The sequence below is a fragment of the Engraulis encrasicolus genome, chromosome 16 (assembly GCF_034702125.1).
Source record: "Engraulis encrasicolus isolate BLACKSEA-1 chromosome 16, IST_EnEncr_1.0, whole genome shotgun sequence".
In the NCBI taxonomy this organism is placed as follows: Eukaryota; Metazoa; Chordata; class Actinopteri; order Clupeiformes; family Engraulidae; genus Engraulis; species Engraulis encrasicolus.
In genome coordinates, this window is record NC_085872.1 from 52350417 (window position 1) to 52359696 (window position 9280).

A 9280-nucleotide genomic window follows, 5' to 3' on the forward strand; every position below is an offset into this window, starting at 1 on the left:
ACACAGCTTTCTAAAAAGTTTGGAGGTTCGTACGAAAAATTAAACAAAAATATCAGAAACAACATATGTGAAGCTCTTGGCACAACTCAAAGGGGATCGAAATATCATTTTAATACCGCCATTGGATTACATGCTACAATTTTCGGCTAAAACGCTGTTGAGGTCCCATGAAATCGGGGGAAGTGACGTGTCTTTCAAGCTCTATACAAACTATAAAGTGTAGTTTCAGAAAGGTGCAAGGATTGTTTAAAAAATATTAATTAAAAATAAGGAAAAAAAGCATACCAAAATCTGATGTTTAAAGGCACAACACATAAATTGCTTGCAATTCTGCAGTTATGGTCTAAGAAATGGTCACAATGGTACTTTTTCTTGTACAAATGAATTGGTTCAGCAGTTCACCCCCCATTGACGCAGGTGTTGGACAAAGTGCCTCAGTGGCAGCATTGACATCAGGTGTTGGACAAAGTGCCTCAGTGGCATCAGCAGACTCAGATCAGAGTTTGTAAGGGCTCACAGTGTCACGGTGTACGACATTTAAAACAAAACAAAAAAAAAACTTTAAAGGGACACTGTGAGATTTTTAGTTGTTTATTTCCAGAATTCATGCAGCCCATTCACTAATGTTACCTTCTTCATGAATACTTACCACCAGCATCACATTCTAAGTATTCATTATGACTGGAAAAATGGCACTTTTCATACATGAAAAGGGGGGTCTTCTCCATGGTCCGCCATTTTTTATTTTATTTTATTTTTTAAGGCATTTTTAGCTGCAAAAATGACTCTACTTGGACCATACTAGAAATATTTCTTTATTACTTAGTAAACTTTCATGTAAAGATCAAATTTGGCAATAGGCAGCCCAGTTTCAATGAGCAGCATAGTTGCAGTACCTTTTTTGACCATTTCCTGCACAGTGTCCCTTTAAGGCAGTAATTTTTATTGTCAGCATTTAAAATCTCTGACTCAATTTGTACGTACTGTATGTGTCTTTTGTTTGCTCTCTCTCTGTGTGTGTGTGTGTGTGTGTGTGTGTGTGTGTGTGTGTGTGTGTGTGTGTGTGTGTGTGTGTGTGTGTGTGTGTGTGTGTGTGTGTGTGTGTGTGTGTGTGTGTTGTCTTTTCTTTCTCAAACAAAGCAGAGATGGCCTTGCATTCTATCTGTCTGAAACACACACACTCATACACATCCAGGCCCAGCACTTCTCGTGTGTGTGTGTGTGTTTGTGTGTGTGTGTGTGTGTGTGTGTGTGTGTGTGTGTGTGTGTGTGTGTGTGTGTGTGTGTGTGCGTGTGTAATTAACAGAAGTCTGTGCGTGCATGTGCATGTGCACTGCCAGTCATTTGTGCCTATGGTGAGTCACCTCTTGTGTGTGTGTGTCTGTGTCTGTCTGTCTGTGTGTTTTGTGTGTGTGTGTTTGTGCACTGGGGCCGCATTTGGAAAAATAAACAGACAGAGATGAAAGAGAGACAGAAAGAGTGAGGAGGGGTAGAGAGAGGGATAAGAGAGATGAGAGAGGGAGATGGAGAGAGAGGGATGAGAGGAATGGATAGAGAGAGATGAGAGAGCGAAATGGAGAGAGAGAGAGAGAGAGATGAGAGAGGGAGATGGAGAGAGAGAGATGAGAGGAATGGAGAGAGAGATGAGAGAGAAATGGAGAGAGATGAGAGAGAGAGAGATGAGAGGAATGGAGAGAGAGATGAGAGAGAAATGGAGAGAGATGAGAGAGAGAGGGAGATGGAGAGAGAGAGAGAGAGAGAAGAAGAAGATGAAAGAAAGAGCAGGTGGGGTTGGAGAGAACAAAAGAAGGATACAGGTGTGTGTGTGTGTGTGTGTGTGTGTGTGTGTGTGTGTGTGTGTGTGTGTGTGTGTGTGTGTGTGTGTGTGTGTGTGTGTAAGAGAAGAGGGCAGGGGGCGCAGAGCGAAAGAGAGATACATTCCTCATTTTAAACACACACACACACACACACACACTATTTATTTTCTCAGACTGGACACAATAAGCCTACATGGCCTTGTAAAGGTCGGGTTTTTGCGACGTAAAAACAAAAAGGACAAGACAAAATCCTTTCACAACTTTTTTCTGCCTGTAATATACATTTCAACATGTTACCCAGGCTCCGAAAAATGTTGCCTGGTCTGATGAGTCTTGATATCAATTGCAACACTCAGGTGGAATGGTAAGAATTTGGCATCAACAACATCAAAACGTGGGTCAACCCTGCCTTACATCAACGTTTCAGGCTGGGGATAGGCATAAGGATATTTTCTTAGCACACTGTGGGCCAATTAGTACCAATTTATCTTTGTTGGAATGCCACAGCCTACCCGAGTATTGTGGCAGGCAGTTCAGGCAGTTCTGAAGGCGAAACGGGGTCCAACCCAGCACTAGAGAGGTGTTCCTAATGAAGTGGGGTCCAACCCAGCACTAGAGAGGTGTTCCTAATGAAGTGGGGTCCAACCCAGCACTAGAGAGGTGTTCCTAATGAAGTGGGGTCCAACCCAGCACTAGTGTACCTAATGAAGTGGGGTCCAACCCAGCACTAGAGAGGTGTTCCTAATGAAGTGGGTCCAACCCAGCACTAGTGTACCTAATAAAGTGGGGTCCAACCCAGCACTAGAGAGGTGTTCCTAATGGAGTGGCCGGTGAGTGTACATTTTAACTTGTTACCCAGGCTCCGCCCTCGCAGTGACGCAACACCTTCGGCTCAGCGACACTCACTCAGGAAAACGGCCTGTTCAGGTAGGCTTAGCTACATCCGGTTTCCCTACACAGCGGGAAATCCACCCACTTTGTTGGGAACTAATCGACTTTGAGCATTTCCAACTGTCCTGGGTAGAGGTGTGTTCAAGGCAGTGCCGTTGTGACGTTCTATTGGGGACTAAGAAATGTTTGGTTTAAACTTTGGCTCAGCCTGTTCTACCCTCGACCAGTAGCAAACCAAGGGAGGTGGGTCAACCATGCCGTTTGAGAATGTTAGTTGTTGTGCTCTTGGTCAGACCAAGTCTCGAAGAGATTTGAGAGTCGATGATAATCAGGCTAATAACTTGTACAATACAGCGTTGCCAGAAGTACGATAATTATCGTATTTGTACCATCATTTTGTCAAATTTTGTCCTCTGTACGCTCAAAAAAACATGATTTACGATAATTTCAGAGCTGTCATTCAGTTAATTTAGATGCCTTGAAACAACAACTTGAGTCTTGTACGATAAGTTCCTCCCCAAAAGCCCCCAAAAACGATAATTTTGAGGATTTGGTAATTCAGCATTTTCCATCTGGCAGCACTGTACAATACAGTTGAAAAATGAACTCGCAGCTTTGCTGGGACCACAAATGAGATGATGTTCAGTAAACTACAACCTTCCGTTTTGGAGATGCGGCCAAAATACAATACAACCACTTCCTTTATTTATTAATTTATTTAATTATTACTATTTTTTATACATATTTTTAGGGGCTTTTATGCCTTTATTTGATAGGACAGTCTGAGATGGTGACAGGAAGCGAATGGGACTGAGAGATGGGGTGGGATCGGGAAATGACCCCGGCCGGACTCGAACCGAGATCCCCGTAGGCATGCAAGCCCAAATGTGGGGGGCTTAGCGCACTGTGCCACAGCGCCCCCCCCCCCCAATAAAACCACTTCCCACCATGCAAACCTTCTCATCCCAAACCAACAAGATCTCACAGAATTCCTATCTGTTGGAATTGTGTCCAAAAAGTTTCAACCCTGGTGGAGTTCATTTTTACCTAAATACATTTTCCAAATGCATGTGAGAAGGTGTGTCTGATAAAAAAACGATGTTGAACATTTTGGACATATGGTACATCCAGAAAGGTGAGTCTACGTTTGGTGCAAAAACAACATCAGCCAAATATCCAGTGGTCCTATGGTGGCTCTAACAGTAGGAATTGTTTCACCAGGATAAGATTGAGCAAGGCTTTTGCAAGGTAAGCCATTTGTAGTCTTTTCTCCCATTGAAACCCATTGTAAGACACGGCTATTGAACTACATAAATGGCCTCTTCAGGTGGCCTTGAGTCTATACGAGAGTGTAGTTGTGGTCGCTGTCCACTGTGTGTGGTGCTGAAGTCTGAAATGAACAGGGCAACAACTCACGTCTCAGATTTCTCTCTCTCTTTCACACACACACACACACACACACACACACACACACACACACACACACACACACACACACACACACACACACACACACACACACACACACACACACACTCATTCATATCTACAAACTCTCATCTCTCCCTCTTTTTTCATCTCTCTCTCTCTCTCTCTCTCTGTCTTTCCCATCTGTGTGCGTGTGTGTCTCTCCCTCTCTTATCTCTCTCTCTTGAATAGACACTAGCATTTTTTTTTTAATTCCATTGTTATTGTGACACAGCTGTGGTAAAATTTTTATTCTTATATGATTCTTATGTAGATTCTTACATGTATATATGCAGGAATATAGATGTATATGTATATGACTATATATATAGTTTCCAGTTGTGTTAAGTATTTGGGCTAATCTGTGCCTGAGTGAGGGGGCCTGTCTCTGAGATGGGGCTGGGCTAATTAACATGTGTAAAGACTCTGGCCCTGGCTGAGCCAAGGGCTATAAAGGCTAAACGATGCAACAGGTCAGCGGGCCTTTTCTACCAGGGGTAACATGAACACAGTGTTGTCCCTCGCAGAAAATGTCTCCTGCTCCACGTGGGCAGTAATAAATAATCTGCAGAAACCTCACCGGATCAAAAGTGCCTGTCTGACATTTATGGAAAAAACCCACACAGCCCTCAGTGCTCACAGCACACAAGGAAATTGCATTTATGCCTCACCTGGTCGAGGGGGGCAGCTCCAAATGGCGGGCTAAGGGAGCAGTGCGGCGGGACGGTACCATGCTCAGGGTAGGCTACCTCCGTCATGAAGGAGGATGGAGGAGAGCATTGATTATTTTAACTCCCACCACCAACCTGGCGGATCGGGAGTCGAACCGGCAACCTTTGGGCTACAAGTCTGTTGCCCAAACCGCTTACCCATGGGCTGCTCATTTGTGTTTCCTTTTTGTTTCCCATCTGACAGCGTAATTCAATAGTCTTGTTCTAATCGACTCTGCGTGCGTGTTGAAACGACTCTGTCGTTTTTGTTGTTGTGTGTTTTTCTCCAGTGCACAGCGTAATTCGATAACCCCTAGCCCTGCGACTCCCAAAGTAGGGGCCAGGACCCCCCGAGAGGAGAGGAGAGGAGAGGAGAGGAGAGGAGAGGAGAGGAGAGGGGAGAGAGGAGAGGAGACAGAAGAGGGGAGGAGAGGAGAGAGGAGGGGAGGAGATGGGAGAGAGGAGAGGGAGAGGAGAGGAGAGGAGAGGAGAGGGGAGGGAAGGAGAGGGGAGAGAGGAGGGGGAGATGAGAGGAGGGGAGAGGAGAGGAGAGGCGAGGAGGGAAGGAGAGGGGAGAGAGGAGAGGAGAGAGAGGGGAAAGAGAGAAGAGAGGAGAGAGGAGGGGAGGGGAGAGAGGAGAGGAGAGAAGAGGAGGAGAGGAGAGGAGGGGAGGGGAGAGAGGAGAGGAGAGAAGAGGAGGAGAGAGGGGGGAATAGAGAAGAGGAGAGGAGATGAGAGAGGAGAGGAGAGGAGAGGAGAGGAGAGGAGAGGGGGATAGAGAAGAGGAGAGAGGAGAGGAGAGGAGAGGGGGGAAGAGAGAAGAGGAGAGGAGAGGAGAGGAGAGGAGAGGAGAGGAGAGGACAGGGAGGAGAGGACAGGGAGGAGAGGAGAAGAGAGGAGAGGAGAGGAGAGGAGAGGAGGAGGAGAGGAGAGGAGAGGAGAGAGGAGAGGAGAGGAGAGGAGAGGAGAGGGCAGGAGGGGAGAAGAGAGGAGAGGAGAGGAGAGGAGGAGAGGAGAGGAGAGAGGGGAAGGAGGAGAGGAGGAGACATGAGGAGGAGAGGAGAGGAGAGGAGAGGAGAGGAGGAGGAGAGGAGAGGGGAGGAGAGGAGAGGAGAGGAGAGGAGAGGAGAGGAGAGGAGAGGAGGACAGAGGAGAGGAGAGGAAAAGAGGAGAGGAGAGGAGAGGAGAGGGGAGGAGAGGAGAGGAGGACAGAGGAGAGGAGAGAAGGGGAGGGGGAGAGGAGATGAGAGGAGGGGAGGGGGGAAAAGAGGAGAGGAGAGTAGGAGAGAGGAGATGAGAGGAGGACAGAGGAGGACAGAGGAGAGGAGAGGAGGAGAGGAGAGGAGAGGAGATGAGAAGACAGGGGAGGAGAAGAGAGGAGGAGAGGAGAGAAGGGGAGGGGAGAGAGGAGAGGAGAGGAGAGGAGGACAGAGGAGAGGAGAGGAGAGAAGGGGAGGGGAGAGAGGAGAGGAGAGGAGGAGAGAGGGGAGGAGAGGAGAGGAGAGGAGAGGAGAGGAGAGGAGATGAGGGGAGGGGAGGAGAGGAGGGGAGAAGAGAGGAGGACAGAGGAGAGGAGAGGAGAGAAGAGGAGGGGAGAGAGGAGAGGAGAGGAGGAGAGAGGGGAGGAGAGGAGAGGGGGGAATAGAGAAGAGGAGAGGAGAGGAGAGGAGAGGAGAGTAGGAGAGAGGAGAGAGGAGAGGAAAAGAGGAGAGGAGAGAAGAGGAAAAAGGAGATGAAAGGATAATGAGAGAGGAGGAGACAAGACGAAAAGAGAGGAGGAGAGTAGGAAAAGAAAGAAGGAGAGGAGAGAGGAGAGGAAGAACAGAAGAGAGAAGAGGAGACGACAACAGAGGAAAGGAGAGGAAAGAGGAGATAAAAGGAGATGAAATTAACAGAGGGGAGGAGAGGAGGAAAAGAAAGAGGAGAGGAGACAAGATGAACAGAGAGGAGGAGAGGAGGAATAGAAAGAGGGAGAGGAGGGGAGATGGAGGAATGGGAGGAAGAAAGGAGAGGAGGAAAGGAGAGGAGAGAGGAAGAGAGTAGAGGAGGAAAGGAGAGGAGAGAGGAAGAGAGTAGAGGAGGAAAGGAGAAGAGAGAGGAAGAGAGTAGACAAAAAAGAGAAAGGAGAGGAGAGGATAAATGGGAATGTCATTTCAATGTAATTTAAACATTAAAAAAACATCCAAAACATCCAGGGGTAAAACCATTCTGAGGGGGGGTCCCAGCAGTAAAAGAAGTTTGAGAACCCCTGTGTTGGTTAGAGAACCCCCGTGTTGGTTAGAGAACCCCCGTGTTGGTTAGAGAACCCCCGTGTTGTTTAGAACAGTGGTTCCCAACCTTTTTCTTAAGGGACCCATGTTTTTACTATTGTAAGCTTTGGTGACCCAACCACGCGAGCGCCCGCACGAGACGGAGTCACAAGATGCCCTCCGTTTCCTGCGAAAACTTATTTTAGTTATTTTATTCCTCAATTCGTCTTTGGTCAAATATAGAATAAATGTTTAATGTAGCACTTACAATTTGTTGTGTCTATGCATTTATTAGTTAAATGCTTTGTCTTTTATTCAACATGGGCTATATATATATTTAAAACGAAACCCCTTAAAATCAAGAGGGCTCCGCGACCCCCTGTGGATCTTTGGCGACCCATAAGGGGGGTCCCGACCCATAGGTTGGGAACCACTGGGTTAGAGAACCCCCGTGTCAGTTTTTCATCTCAAAACGTAATTTAATAGCACATGTCCGATTTGCTTTCTCTCTCTTTCTCACTGTCATCTCTCTCTCTCACTGTCATCTCTCTCTCTCTCTTATCTCCCCCTCTCTCTCTCTCTCTCTCTCTCTCTCTCTCTCTCTCTCTCTCTCTCTCTCTCTCTCTCCCTCTCTTATCTCCCTCTCTCGCATCCCCCTCCTCTCTCTCCCTCTCTGTCTCTCTCTCTCTCTCTCTCTCTCTCTCTCTCTCTTATCTCCCTCTCTCTTATCTCTCTCTCCCTCTCTCTTCTCTCTCTCTCTCTCCCTCTCTCTCTCTCTCTCTCTCTCTCTCTCTCCATCTCATCATAATTTGATAGCCCTCTCTGTCCCCTCTCGTCAGGGGCGGATTATGATTCCTGTGCCAGACAACAAGCCCCCCCCCCTCTCCGTGGGCCCCTGTGCCAGACGTCAGGCAGCGCCCCCCCCCCTCCATGGGCCCCTGTGCCAGACGACAAGCCCCCCCCCACCCCCTCTCCATGGGCCCCTGTGCCAGACGTCAGGCAGCGCCCCCCCCCCCCCCCCTCCATGGACCCCTGTGCCAGACGACAAGCAGCCCCCCCCCCCTACTCCATGGGCCCCTGTGCCAGACAACAAGAAATGCCCCCCTTTCCATGGGCCCCTGCACCAGACAACCCCCCCCCCTCTCCCTGGGCCCCTTTGCCAGACGACAAGCAAGCCCCCCCCCCCCTCTACATGGGCCCCTGTGCCAGACAATAAGCCCCCCCCCCCCTCTCCATGGACCCCTGTGCCAGACGACAAGCAAGCCCCCCCCCCCTCTCCATGGGCCCCTGCCCCTGACAACAAGACACCCCCCCCCCCCTCTCCATGGGCCCCTGTGCCAGACAATAAGCCCCCCCCCTCTCCATGGGGCCCCTGTGCCAGACAATAAGCCCCCCCCCCTCTCCATGGGCCCCTGTGCCAGACGACAAGAAAGCCCCCCCCCCTCTCCATGGGCCCCTGTGCCAGACGTCAGGCAGCGCCCCCCCCCCTCTCCATGGGCCCCTGTGCCAGACGACAAGAAAGCCCCCCCCCCCCTCTCCATGGGCCCCTGTGCCAGACGACAAGCAAGCCCCCCCCCCCTCCCCCCTCCATGGGGCCCCTGTGCCAGACGTCAGGCAGGGCCCCCCCCTCTCCATGGACCCCTGTGCCAGACGACAAGCAAGCCCCCCCCCCCCCCCCTCCTCCATGGGCCCCCTGTGCCAGACGTCAGGCAGGGCCCCCCTCTCCATGGACCCCTGTGCCAGACGTCAGGCAGCGCCCCCCCCCCCCTCTCCATGGGCCCCTGTGCCAGACGACAAGCAAGCCCCCCCCCCCCCCCCCCCCCCCCCCCCCCCCCCCCCCCCCCCCCCTCCATGGGCCCCTGTTGCCAGACGACAAGCAAGGCCCCCCCCCCTCCATGCGCCCCCTCCATGAGTGTTGCTTGTTTACCAATGGATTTAAAGTGATACTGTCCCATTTTTGGAAATAAGCTCATATTACACACCCCCTTCAGTTAAATAATAGGGTTTTACCATTCTCCTGTACTTTCGACGGTTCTCTGGGTATGGCAGTGCAAATTTTACCTCCAAGCTAGCAGTTAACATTGAGTCCTATGAGACCAGTTAGCTGCCAGCTGGTCTCATAGGATTCAATGTTAACTGCTAGCTT